Source organism: Pongo pygmaeus, chromosome 7 (genome assembly GCF_028885625.2).
Source record: "Pongo pygmaeus isolate AG05252 chromosome 7, NHGRI_mPonPyg2-v2.0_pri, whole genome shotgun sequence".
In the NCBI taxonomy this organism is placed as follows: Eukaryota; Metazoa; Chordata; class Mammalia; order Primates; family Hominidae; genus Pongo; species Pongo pygmaeus.
Window position 1 is genome coordinate 16,930,140 of NC_072380.2, and position 14,801 is coordinate 16,944,940.

Genomic DNA, 14,801 nt, shown 5'->3' on the forward strand with positions numbered 1-14,801 from the left:
TTATATAGTGAAACCAGACTCAAACCCAGGGCTATAGCTGCCTTCACTTCAGCCTAGTTTAAAAGTGAATACTTGCCAAGTCCAAAAGCTGTTTTGTTAACTAACATCTAAAATCATTCATATATTTTCAAAATAGCCATGGAGGAAAAAAGTTATTGCAGTAGGATATAACACACCCTTGGGTATATCTAAACTATTTTTAAAAGTTTTCCATATTTTTAGATTTAGCCTACTTTTCTTCCTACCATTAGGCATTCTAAAAGTAAAATAGGAGGGAACACTACTTTTTGCTATTTAACTGAAAAAGAACTATGACTTTTCTGGTAGTGGTGATCATTTTCAAGTCAGAAGATTTTTATAGACAGTTGATAAAAAAATAGAAAACAAAAAGAGTATATCAATTTTTTAAAGCTTTGCTTTTTACTAGAATTTTAAACATTCTTAGTAGGTTATTTACTACCATAATTTACTTGGTCAGTTTTCTAAATTTGTAACAGAAAGGAGATGATAGGATTAGGGGTATTCTATTTACTTTATGGATCTAACAGTTGAAATCATCTTTTCAAAGTCATTTGGGTTCGTTTTTTAGAGCACTCAGCACTTCCCTGGGGATAGCCCTGTTGAGACCAATGGTGATGATTTAACTAATCAACAGAATGGTAGTGTATATTAAATATGCCAAGGCAACATTTATGTTTTTGGTATTCCTGCTATACTGACATTTGAAAACCAAAGAGCTTTTTCTTTAACTCTGTCACATATTTAATTGTTTTTTCTTCAGAATACAGTTTCATCAGCAGCATATTTAATTTGTACAAACATGTGCTTAGAAAAAATGAATAAAATGGAAATGTCCTTGCAAACATTGTAAGTACTATAAAATTATACTTTGCATATTCACTTGTATATATGTTAATATAAACATAATTATTATACAAGGCTGTTTATATAAAACCATATATGCTCCACCTCATGGGACATCTAAGTAATTTTCAACATAATTTTGACTCTATGTGATATTTGTATGCTGTAACTTAAGATATTAGCCTCTGGTAAGATGTGGCACCACTGCATTCAAAATGGAAACAAATAATCTTTATTTTTTTTAATTAAGAAGATCAAATTCCAGTTTTTAAACATTTATATTTATTCTGAACAGATATTCTGCATAGGTTTCTGCAATAAACATTCCAATTAATTGATATGCAAATATATACTCAATTTATTCTGGCCACTAAGATCACTTTGCTATGGAAGAATCAAATGCCATGTATCCCAAAAAAATTATATACAGATTGTTACTCTTAATTTTAAAAAACAGAATAGCTGGCTATGCCTTTAGATTCTCCTCTTCTATTCTCTTTTTTTTTCTTCTGTCTGTTGAATGTGATTGGAGTGGCTGAGAATGTTTTAACATCTTTAACCTTTAAGGGAGCCCTAAAAGCATTCCATGTTCTCCTGAACATTGTATGACACTGAAATAAGGTGGAACACCTTGCATCTAGAGTACCTCTGATTTCCAGCCTGCAGCCTCTTACTTTTGAGCTTTAACAGTCTCAGAAACTGCAAAGAAAACAATATAAAAGCACCTCATAGATTACCAGACCATTACTAGTCCTAGGCACTTCAGCAGATGAAACCTCCTTGATCCCACACTATAAAAACGCCTTCTGAAGGCTATTCAGCTCCTCTTTGATTCTTGGCCCAAGTCTTAATTTTCCCACAGAACTGAAGCTCTGTATTTCATTAGGGATATCATCTTAAATCCCTGTGTGCCCCTACTTGTTTCAAAGAGGTTTCTCTTCTACAGATTCATTTCTATTTTGTAGGTGAACTAATGAGTATCAAAATATATTTTTAAAACCTATTGATAATAAATACTGAGATTTTTTTTCAGATCAATCCCAATGGATGCAAGTCTGAATTTTTTTTCGTTCCAATCTGATATAATCATTCCATATTGAGTCCTTAGGTTAAAAACACACCATTAGGGTGAAGTTCAGATTTTGTTTCACAGCCTTCTAAGTTATTCTTGCACTTTGTCTCAACCAAATTTATAGAATTTAAAATGACAATCTTGAAAAGTCATAAGATCTTTTTCCTCCACACAGCATAAATAATACTGACAACGGAATTGGGGTCTTTAATTCCCCCAATAAATATAAAATACAAAAATCTTGAAATGTGAAATCAATCCTTACTACAACATGTTTATTCTGTATTCATGCTGCTTTTTTGTCAATGAATTCCAAACAATCTACAAAAAGCCATAAAACACAAAGCTTTCTTCCCAGGAATTATCTCATTTACAACTTGATCCTCAAAAAAAGTGGCTTATAGTTTCACTGGTTCATTTTTTGTTTAAAATGCCACCATAGCCATCACCTTTCCTTGACCATATAAATAACACGTGCTTATTATAGAAAATTTTCACAGTGCAAACAAAGGGAAGAAGGTAAATGTCTGTTGAAATTATTTTTCCTGTAGTAATCTTTTGGGGTTAATTATTTAGTGGAAATTTAAATTATTTACCATGGCATTAAACACAATGGAAAAATTGAGTAGCCAGCAAAGTTCCTATCTTTTAGGAATTTAAACGCAAAGTTATATTTGCCTGAGCCAGTAGGTAAGCCATTTGTCACCAAGTAATCTATTTAAAAAAAAAACACAATTATTCTAAAATGATATAACCATCATTTTAAGTTGTTAATTATACAGTGGCTGTTTAGAAACAAGCCAATAAGAAATAATTGCTATTTTAATAGAATCATTTGTCATAAGTATGTAAAGAGATGCAGTCCAGTAGATCCCAATGTAGAGTAGGTAATACATGTTTAATATTATTAGTAAGTCACAGGTCCTAGGAGAAAGGTCGGCGCATAGCTTGAGACTGTGTTTAAGGCAAAGGCAATTCCTCTTTTATATTTAAGTAGGAATTTAAGTGTTTTATACTCAAAATTATTAACCAAACCAGGGGCACTTGGAGTTGAATTAAACACCTTTATAAGGAAGATTGCATCCTAAATTACTCTAATTGTTATAAATTAAAGGATTTTGTTTTATGGGCTCAATTGAGACAAATGTGTATAAGTGTGTTTAATCATGCTTTCACTGGACCTAACTGTACATCAACTCCTACAAACCTACCAAATCTTTTCTTCATCTGAACATTAAAAGACTATGTCGCACAGCTGGGTTAATGGGAGATGAGCATAAAATTAATTCAGATAAACCCCCAAAATTAGTCTTGCTGAAAAGTGATCCCATACAAAGCGGGGCACATAGACAGATGAAGTTTGATCTCCATTTTGGGGAATCACTAGTTGGGTGACCTCAGGCAAGTCAGAGTCTAGGTTAATAACTGATGTTGTGACAATACTGAAAGGTTAGTAAGATTATGAAAAGAATACCTAGAACATTACAGATTCTCAACAATGTTTCGGTTTACTTACATTCCTAGTGAAAATGAGAGCAACAGCACTCTCCCTTATAAGATGAACATCAGCCAACTACTCCCATCACTAAATGCTTTTATTAAGTGTCTGGGTGAGAAACAGTGTTACAAATCTATCAAATATATTAAAGCAGGGTTATACCTTCTTTAGGAACGCTATAATCCAAGGTAGAGAAGACAGATGAACCCTAAAGCACGTGAATACAAAGTGGATACCCATTTCCTTAAAAGTTTTTATGTGCTACCCTAAAAAACGATATCCTGGCCTTCAATAATGAGAACTTGCCTAGTCAACGATTCATCCTTTGTTCAGTGAACATGGTAGTAAAACAAATGCCTTAGGAAATAAATTACATGTTTATTGTATATTATTATTATTAATTATTTTAGATGGAGTTTCGCTGTTGTCAACCAGGCTGGAGTACAATGCGCGATCTCGGCTCACTACAACCTCCACTTCCCGGATTCAAGCTATTCTCCTGCCTCAGCCTCTGGAGTAGCTGGGATTACAGGCCCTTGCCACCATGCCTGGCTAATTGTTATATTTTTAGTAGAAATGGGGTTTCACCATGTTGGCCAGGCTTGTCTCGAACTCCTGACCTCAGGTGATCCGCCCACCTCGGCCTCCCAAAGTGCTGGGATTACAGGTGTAAGCAATGACACCCGGCCTGTTATTAATTTTTTAAATGATAATTACTAAAATTAACAGTTACCTAGGAAGAATATAATAGCATACAACCTATTTTAAAGAAGTGTTTTATATAAGTGTGTATATGTTTGCTTATGTACCCACACAATCATATGCTTTTCACAAATTCTGCAAAATATTTCATGTGACACATGGAAATACATATAATGCAAACGAATAAAAATATTTATAATCAGAGAAATAGACTGTAGGGGTAGAAAAGATTGAGAGAAAGTTTAAGCAAATAAAAGCAGGCCTCACTGTCCTTAAAGTCAGTTACTAAATTTCAATTACTAATTTGGCTCTGACTTTACTAGTAGGCAACAGAGGGCAAAGCACAGAGGAAACACTGTCAGACACAGAAACCAAATGATCGTAAGACTAAATATCCTGCTTGCACAGAGAAGCAATGCTTTTCCTTTCATAGAGATCTACCAGAAACTTCTCCAGGGAGGTTTCTCATAAATGAGATATTAAAGGAGGAAGTGGACAATATTTACAACAGCAACCCCTAGTAAACAAAATAGATAATTTTTTAAAACTATATTCTGAAAATATAGTTTTAAAAGACTCGTGAACTGAAGTGAAATTTACTATGTAAAAAAAAAAAAATCCTCTGAAAGAAATGTTACATGTCAGACTATAAAATGAAGCATAAAAGAACAAGTGCTCCTGGGTCTCATTCTTCTCATTTATAAAACAAAGAAAGTAGACAAAATTTGTTCTAAAATTTTTGACTCAACCAAGACCCTTAAAGTAGCTAACCTGGATTCTTGGACACTAATGTTTCTATGCAATAAATAACAAAAATGTCATTAATGATGCTAACTGAGAGGGAAACATTTGGAGAGGAAGGAAATATTATTTCTAGGCTGACTGGCAACCTATCCATTTCTCTGGGTAAACCACGTGAAAAGAAAAATAGGCCAAATTGCCACAAACTGGAGGCCTGTGTGTAAGTTTGCTTTATTTGACTCATTCTAGCAAGGATGGTGTTTTCACATTCTTAATTCATTGGAAATGTTTTAATATTGGAAGATTTCACATAAAAAATGTGAATTTCTTGCTTCTGAAAGAGTCAGAAATAGTAACAATCAACTCAAGCTGCTTATCCAATGTCCCCTTTAGCCAGGCCGTATGCTCTCTAGTGTGACACAGTCCCTGTCATTCTCTGCTGTGAAATTGTGTCAGCTGCCTTCTATCATTGTGCTTGTGCTATTTTTCTTCCTGTTATACATTTAGAACAATACACTATAGTTTCTCTTACATCCAAGCCTCCTTTTCAAAAGTAGGAAGATGACAGATTGATGAAAACAGTAATTAGTTTCAAGAAAAATTAGAGACTTTATTTCTTAGTGGAAGTCATGAAAATGCCTACATATTTAAATATGTTCAGTTAATACAACCTGATTTTATGCCTGGCATACAGAGAAGTATGTATCCTTACATACAGAGAAGTATGTATGTAAGGATCGCTTGAGTCTGGGAGGTCAAGGCTTCAGTGAGCTGTGATTGCCCCACTGCACTTCAACCTGGGCAACAGAGTGATACCTTGTCTCAAACAAACAAACAAAAAACAAAAACAAAGTAAAACAACAACAGAAAAAAACTGGTTACATAATACCTAAAGGCATTTCCATTGTACCTTATACGCAGAAACATACATATGATGTTTTATATGTACTTGATGTATTTGATTTTATTTATCAAAAAATGTAATGTATTTTATTTTATTGTATGTATTTGATTTAATGTAATGTATGTATTTGATTTTATTTATCAAAAATATATACTTTGTATTAACATATTGCTTTACTTTAAATATCCTGGGACAATCAAGAAAAGAACAAATGATAATATTTCCAAGAGAAATATTTAAAAATAAGAGAGAAAAAGAAATTATCTCAAGAACTCAAAATTCAACTAACTCCCAGAAAATGATGAGCACATAATTTTCTTTAAAGTTTACCTGAAAGTTTTTAAATCTTATATAAATATTACAGCTTCAAGTGGGGAAACACGCATATATGTTTATAAACACACTCACATTGGCTATTTAACAATTACAGTAGTAGAAAGAACTAGAGGCTTAGCAATGTATTGTTTTCATGATATAATTAAAATTTATTAATATGAGTTTGAGTATGAACTCTGTAACAAAGATCAAACCTGGCTAAATAGCTATAATAATTCATGTCAACAAAAGACAACTCTTAAAGTTAGAAAGAATTGCTCAACAGAGTGACCTGGATAAAGAAGTTACACGTCATCTTGACAAGTTAATGCTTTTGTAACACGCATGTTAATCAATTAGCCTCATAGAATAGAAAAGATAGCCATACTATAGCAGACAGAAAACAAAAGTGGGAAAATAGGCCAGGATGTAAATAAAGTAAGCTCTTGGCCCGATGTGGTGGCTCACGCCTGTAATCTCAGCACTTTGAAATGCCAAGGCATGAGGATCCCTTGAGCTCAGGAGTTTAAGACCATTCTGGCCAACATAACAAAACCTTACCTCTACTGAAAATCAGAAAAATTACCCAGGCAGTCGCAGCTACTCAGGAGGCTGAGATGGGAGGATAGCTTGAGCCAGGGAGATTGAGGCTGCAGTGAGCTGTGTTCATGCCACTGCACTCTAGCCTGGGCAATAGAGTAAGACTCTGTCTCAAAAAAAAAAAAAAAAAGGCCGGGCGCAGAGGCCTGTAATCCCAACACTTTGGGAGGCTGAGGTGGGCAGATCATGAGGTCAAGAGATCGAGACCATCCTGGCCAACATGGTGAAACCCTGTCTCTACTGAAAATACAAACATTAGCTGGGCGTGGTGGTGGGTGCCTGTAATTCCAGCTACCTGAGAGGCTGAGGCAGGAGAATCGCTTGAACGCGGGAAGCAGAGGTTGCAGTGAGCCAAGATCACGCCACCGCACTCCAGCCTGGTGACAGAGCAAGACTCCATCACAAAAAAAAAAAAAAAAGGTAAGCTTCAATTAAGAGGAAATTCTGTATTTGATTAAAAGTAGCAACCAAACATTTATGGAGTCCCTGTTGCAAGCAAGACACTGAGCTTGTCATCCTACATTTATTAACTCATTTCAGCTCCTTAATCCACCTGTGATTAGCTATTTTCCCCATAATCCTCTCATACACTAAGAAGGAAGGATCAAAATACTTAGAAAGAGGGTGAAAACAAAATAACCCTAAAATCCATAAGAAAGCGCAACACACAGTAACATTACCACAGAAAATATAAACAACATCGGTTTCTCATTCTGTTTATCTCTGACCAAACTTGTACAAATACTTCTCCCCAGAGCTGACTGACTCTAGAGCAAGGGGCTGCTCAGGCGAAAGGCAATGTCTGAAGCATGAAGAACCACCCTTCCTGCCTCTATTCTTTTTACCTATATAATTTTCCAGTGGTGTGGTTCAAAATGCAGTAAAGCCTCAGTAACGACACTAGAGTCCTTAATTAACTGCTTTTTTCTTACAATTTTGGGAGACCGTGGCAAATCACACACACAAAATAATGGTATGTTAGATTTAATTAAACAAATGCATACTTTTTTTTTTTTTTTTTTTGAGACGGAGTCTCACTGTGTCGCCCAGGCTGGAGTGCAGTGGCACATCTCTGCTCACTGCAAGCTCCGCCTCCCGGGTTCATGCCATTCTCCTGCCTCAGCCTCCCAGGTAGCTGGGAGTACAGGCGCCCGCCACCACGCCCGGCTAATTTTTTGTATTTTTTTAGTAGAGACAGGGTTTCACGGTGTTAGCCAGGATGGTCTCCATCTCCTGACCTCGTGATTTGCCCGCCTCGGCCTCCCAAAGATCGTGGGTTCAGGATAAATTTAGCCTCAAACTGTGTGAACCCTGTGCATTCAAATCTGTGCAGCGAGAAATTGAACTTCAGAGTAAGGCTAGCAGGCAATATAGCCTACGTCCTAGAATAAGAAAGGCCTGTGTTCAAATCCTGACTTTTTGGCTTGCTAAATTATCAGACTTCAGTGCATTCACCTGTGTAAAATGGGAATAATAATAACAACAGTATTTACTCCATAGGGTCATTGTGATAATTAAATGACATGATCTGTACCAAGCACGTATGAGGCATGCATTATAATATCATCAATTTAGTTTTACTATATTAACTCTTAAAGCACTCATGCAGTGTGAGTATGTGCGTGTGCGTGTGTGTGTGTGTATGTGTGTGTGTGCTAGAAATCTTTTGGTAATAAAGTCAACCCAATGCAGATTTTGTGAATGAATATATTCTAACCTAAAAATTCAATTAATTCTAATACCATGTTACACAATTATTTCCTTTTAACAGAGAATTTTTTTTTCTTTACTGGGAAGCACGTGCCATGATGAAAAAAGAAGCTATTTGAGCATTGATGAGTCCAGGTTAAAACTAGCTGTCACTCATTAACTAGTAATTTCAAGTCCCAACTTTCCTGTTCTCAGTTTTCTCATACTTTGCATAATCTTTGGTATGAAGATTAATGGAGCTACTTGACACAGACTGGGCCCCAAAGAAATAGTAGCTTTTATCATTATTATTATTGTTATTCAATCTTCACCTTCTTATTTTAGTGCTCAATATTTAATTTGTATCATAACCAAGACTGAACATTAAAAATGTGTGAAGGATATTTTAAAATCCTTTAATAGAATATGTCTTCATCTTACTACCAATTGTTGTGACTTAAGAGATCAGCTTAATTAATTAGAGAGATAAATGCTGTATAATTTGCCAAATTATTGGCATTTGTTGAGCCACATGGCCTCTTCCCTCACCTAATAGAAATGTTAACTGATTGTTTTCAAAAGGAACATGGGACATTGAAAATGTTTCGGAAAATCTCTGTTGTCACATGTTGACACTATGGAGTGTTGGAACCCTTCCTGATACATTTCCATGAGATGCAAATACAAGAATTATTTTTCCTTTTGGAACATGTTCAGACATGAAGGTAATTCAAAGCATGATAGACATACTTTTCACCTGGATTTTTAAATGACAATAACATATTTGGATATAAAGGATACAAAGTCAATATTATATTAGTTTGGCTATTTCAGAAAGAACCAAAAGGCCTGCAGTGACCTCCAGCAATAATAGATTTTTAAATCGACAGCTGGTTAACATTATCAGAATGAATCATGGAGCAGAAGTGACAGCTGGATTCGAGCCAGGGAGGCCAAAAGATACCAAAGGTAATTTCTTTGTTTTTGAAGGAGATTTTTTTTTAGTGCCTCTGACCTGGTGCTACATACGTCTTAATTTAAGGCGACAGGTAGTGTGATAAAAAAACAAAGTACAATTATAGCTAAAACCCAAAGGATCTGAACAAATACAAGTGTCTTAAAAGCAGTATATTTTGCAACTAGAGCAAGGCCTCCACTCTGCCCAAGAACTCTTGGCTAAATGCTGGAAATACCTACTGTTCTATTTAGAGCAGTTTAATTTTTTTTTTAAATAAGGAATAAACTGTATCTGTTTTTATGGTCAAGTTAAAACAAGACTCCTACCTGTAAGCTTGACAGGTAAAGCCACACCAATCTTTTCAGCTTTAAAACCAGAAAAAAAAAAAAATCTGTTTTATGCTTCTCAGCCTAGACAACGAAGTTATGTAGGTTTTTTCCCTTCAGATTTAGTGTAAATGTCCCCACCTGACACACGCAAAACCAAACTATCAAACAGAATGATGATGCTGATGTGCAACACCTGTACTTTCAGGGCCTCCAACAAAGGAAGACAGAAACTTCTCCATACACACCTGCTGGATGGGTGGATGCCTTTAACCTCTTCTTCTTCTGATGGGTCCCCAAAGGCAGAAATGGAAAAGAGTACTCGTCACAGAGGCACTAAGAAGGACAGGCAAACAAAACTGCCCTATATTACAGGATTTAAATGTTTAATTATAGAATATATCTGGCAACATGCTGGGAAGGAAACTTTATATTAATAAAGAAAAAAAAAACCAGAATTCACAATTTCTCCTAGCCAAACTGGAAAAAAAAAAAAAGTAGGTTTCTAAAAACACCAAAAGAAGACAAGTTATTATTTAAAGCAAAGTAAACTTATGACATTTTGTAGCATGTATGGTGTATTAGTTCATTCTCACACTGCTATAAAGAACTGCCCAAGACTAGGTAATTTATAAAGGAAAGAAGTTTAATTGACTCACAGCTCCACAAGGCTGGGGAGGCCTCAGGAAACTTACAATCATGGCTGAAGGGGAAGCAGGCACCTCTTACATGGCAGCAGGTGAGAGAGCTTGTGAGAGAATGCAGGAAAAACTACCGTTTATAAAACCATTACATCTTGTGAGAATTCACTCACTATCACATATAAGCAAGTTCACATACCAAAACAGCATGGGGTAAACCACCCCATCATGCAGTAACTTCCCTCCCTCAACATGTGGGGATTACAATTCAAGTTGAGATTTGGGTGGGGACACAGAGCCTAATCAATTCATTTGGTAAGCAGTTCTTATTACTGGAAAATTTATCAAGCATAAATACAGCATATATGTCTCCAAAAAAATACTTTTGAAAGACAAAGACATGTCATTTATAGAGCTTAAACATTTGCTTACTTAATTTGGTACCTTATGTATTCAGACTATTTTTTAAGTAATACATAATTGTTTTAATCTACTTTTTTAAAAACTTGAGTTAATTATAGATGAATCATGACAAAACGAACAAATATACTATCTTTTTGGGAAAATGTTTAATCAAACTATTTAAAGTACAAGAAAAATTTTAAAATCTAATAATTTTACAACTTGAAGTACCACATTATAGAAAAACCAACATTTTCCACTTTGCAACACCATTTGAAAGAACAGTATACATAATAGGTAATATAATACTGAGACTTTGTATATGTTAAGACAATTGGAACTTAATTACACTTAAAAATAGTTTTAAACACTAGATTAAATTCCTATGTCATCAAACAATAAGATGTCTTTTAAGTATCTTAATTTATAAAACAATTGTCTTCAATTACTACATACATTGTATAGCTAACTGGTTTTTACAAAACAAGATTTTTGTCAAACATTAATAGTTTGTATACAGAGAAATCATTTATTTCACTGATAAAAAATAGGAATACTCAAGTACACCACCCTCATTTGTTACACTGCAATCTGTTTCAAGGCTTGAGGGGTGGAAACTCAAAGGTTGTGTGTATTTCAAATGTTAGATGTGGGAAGAAACAGAATCCCTTTGGAGTTTCTGGAAGATGAAAGAATGAACAACTTTCTTTCATGCTCTTTTCTCATCAGAGATAGAACAGATTTGCAAAGTTACCACCTAGCCAAATACTATTCTAAGCTCTGGAATTCTTCCCAAAAGTTGCAAGTGGGTAATTTTTTTATTCAAATAAAGTGACTTAGTCATTTGTGTGATATCACCATTTAAGAGAGGAAGTCCTTATACCAAACAAGAGCATTATTTTAACAACCCATATTTCAGTGGCCGCCCTTCTAACCCATGACTGAACTTTGGCAGTAGTTAAAATTCAAATCGGAGTGTCCACTACCTATAAATGAAGCTACAAAGGGTTGACAGTGTGAGGATCAGTTTGGAGCAAGCTAATAGGTTTTAGTGCCTGAAACTTTTGATAATCTGGCTTTAAGTGTCATGGGTCTTTCAAGGTGGATTCCATCTGTCCTATAAAGTTATGTATTGAAACATAATGCATCCCTTTGATCTCCTTTGTAAAAACCCTATGAAGTCAACAAAATGCCCTGGTTGACTCAACAGCCAGATCCCCAACCTGTTGACATGAAAGATTTTAACAGTTGTAAGTGTTTGTGAACAGTAAGTGAGCTATGTGTTGAAAGTCTCTCAATAAAAAGGCACAGAGATGGGCTGAGTCTTGACATAGGCACAAGCTGTCCTACTAATATTTTGTACCAAAATAAAACAAAAGAGTGCAGCTCACACAAGGATTAGGCCTGATAATGTCCATTACATAAGTTTCCAAAGTCATTCTTCAATAATGTATTTATCTTAAAAAGCATAATAAATTTGAGTTTCAAATCACTTATGTTAGTGAACAAAAATATTCCAACATCATAGATGTATACCATGGTAAATAACACAAATAAGATATACATGTGTATATTTATGTATTTATTTATATGTATATATGTTTATAATACAAGTATTATAACACACAAAGATATGTACAGTATATACCCAAGACAGACACATAGAGGAAACTATACAATGAAAATTGCATTGATTTTTGTAGTCAGAAAGACCAAGTCTAAATATTGGTTGTAACTACTGAGTGACTTGAACATTTTTCTTATCTTTACAAATGAATAGGTACTAATACCCACTTAAACTGACTGTTTGGATTAATTGAGATCAGTTATATTAAGCACTTGGCAAATAGTAGCAATCAACATATACTGTTTATCTTTTCCTTCTCCATATCAGCATCATACCCATATGTAAGTCCCAGTTTTTATTCAATATTAGAATTTAATGAGTCTCCTGCGTCAGTATTAACATATGTCCTCATGTTCTTGCATCATGGAACACAGATTCGAGGGGCTCTTTTTGAATAGCAAGGAAATTGTGGTCTGTCTGAAGTCTGCAATTCCCTGTTGATGTATCTCCTAACAAGGGAAAATCTTGTCCATCCTTCAACACTCAGCTCAGGTGTCACCTCCTCTGTGATAACTCTCACAGTCCTGCTGGACAACAATAATGAACTGTTCTTTGCTCTCCAAAATCTTGGCGTATGCCATTATCATGATACTTATTAAATTGTATGTAATTTAATTTAACTAAATTATAGTTAGTTCTTGTCCAGCCAGCTTCCTCTAAGAGAAATTGAGTTCCATGAGATAAGATCTATATCTTAGTCTTCCTGAACCCCCTGGCATGCAGCTCAGAGCCCGGAAGATAGCAAACACACAACAAAAAAGGGAGAAGGAAGGGGAAAAGCAAACCAGAAGTAGTATTTGCCCATTTTTCTTACATCATATCTATGATCACCTACTCAACAATGAGTAAGACTTAAACATAAATTAACAATGGGCATTAACCTAAAGAATCTACTAGTTTTAAGTCCTTCTCAAATCTTGGGACTATCACTCGATATTATTTCAGCATCTTACTCCTCAGCCACCTCAAAGATCTGCTGATTTTCTAACACCATCTAGCCAAGCATCTGACAGATGGCTCTGAGATCCACACTGTCTTTATGTGTGTAAAACCAACAAATGTTCCACCCAGTGGCATATGTGTTCACATATTATCAATGCTAGATGCTTCAAGCTTGCAAACAGAGCCCTACTGAGGAAATGTACATCTCTTGTGGATTTATCTAAATGCATAAGCCTTTTATTTAATTTGAAATAAGTAATCATGTATAGCTGACCATTTACAGATTTATTCCCTTTATGCATATTTTGCCTCATCTTCCACAGTGATTGCCACCAAAGTGATCTGCCTAAAGCTCAAATCTGATCATGTCAGTTTCATACCAAAAATTCTATATCACCAATGATAAAATCTAAACTAAATCTGAACCAATCATAAGCAAACTACCTTCCACTTGCCAAATGTGCCATGCTCGCTTGTGTCTCTATTTTCAAGTATTGTCCCACATCCTAAAATATCATTTTCATGCCTTTCCTATTAAAAAAATAATTTCTCTTCCTCTTGGTTTCAGATAAATTCTCAGCTACTCTGAAAAACCCATAACACCTTCTCCCCTTACCCACTGATGACCTGAGTACCCATCCACTCTGCTGCTGGGACAGGAAGGGCAGAATGTAGGTGCATATACCATGCCTCATAAGACTGCCCCATAATTATTTTTATACATAACACGTGTGCATCACAAGGTCATATGCTATTTGAGAATAGAAACCGAGTTTTGTTCATCAGTTGTATACTCAGAGCCTGGAACACTGCATGTGCCTGATTATTTGTTAAGTAAGTAAATTATTATGGAGATTTTGTCCATAAAAAATTTATAGTAACTTTATACAGATACACATGTAATCACAAAGTTTAAATAAAACACTACAAGATATAATTGAAACTTTGGGGATCAGGACTAAGAAAGTTAGCAGAGTAGAGTGGGCTTAGTCACATACAAAAGGATGCTTGAAATTATGTCAGATTATTTCTTTCATTGAGATCAAGTCAATTTGAAACTTTTACATAACTCCCTTACTAGCCAAGAGTTCCTTGAGACTACCAGACAATATAAGAGGAGTCACAAGTACACATTTCAATGCAGTGCATTTTTAACATCATAGCACTAGTAAAATTTCAGGGCCAGGCATGGCAGCTTACATCTGTAATCCCAGCACTTTGGGAGTCTGAGGCAGGAGGATTGCTTGAAGCCAGGAGTTTGAGACCAGCCTGGGCAACATAGCAAGACCTCATCTCTACAAAAAATACTCCATCTCTACAAAAAAAAAAAATTTTAAATAGCCAGGCACAGTGGCACATGCCCATAGTCCCAGCTACCCAGGAGGCTGAAGTGGGAGGATCACTTGAGCCCAAGAGTTCAAGGCTGCAGTTAGCTATGATAGTGCACTGCACTCCAGCCTGGGCACCAGAACAAAACCCTGTCTCAAAAATAAATAAATTAATTAATTAATTTAATTAAA

The 14,801-nt window shown here is 35.2% G+C and overlaps 1 protein-coding gene across 1 annotated transcript in view; it reads left to right on the plus strand.

The window, feature by feature from the left end:
• The window catches only part of ZDHHC2 (zinc finger DHHC-type palmitoyltransferase 2), a 721,436-nt gene that overhangs the window by 393,797 nt on the left and 312,838 nt on the right, over positions 1–14,801 (plus strand). The window lies entirely within an intron of this gene.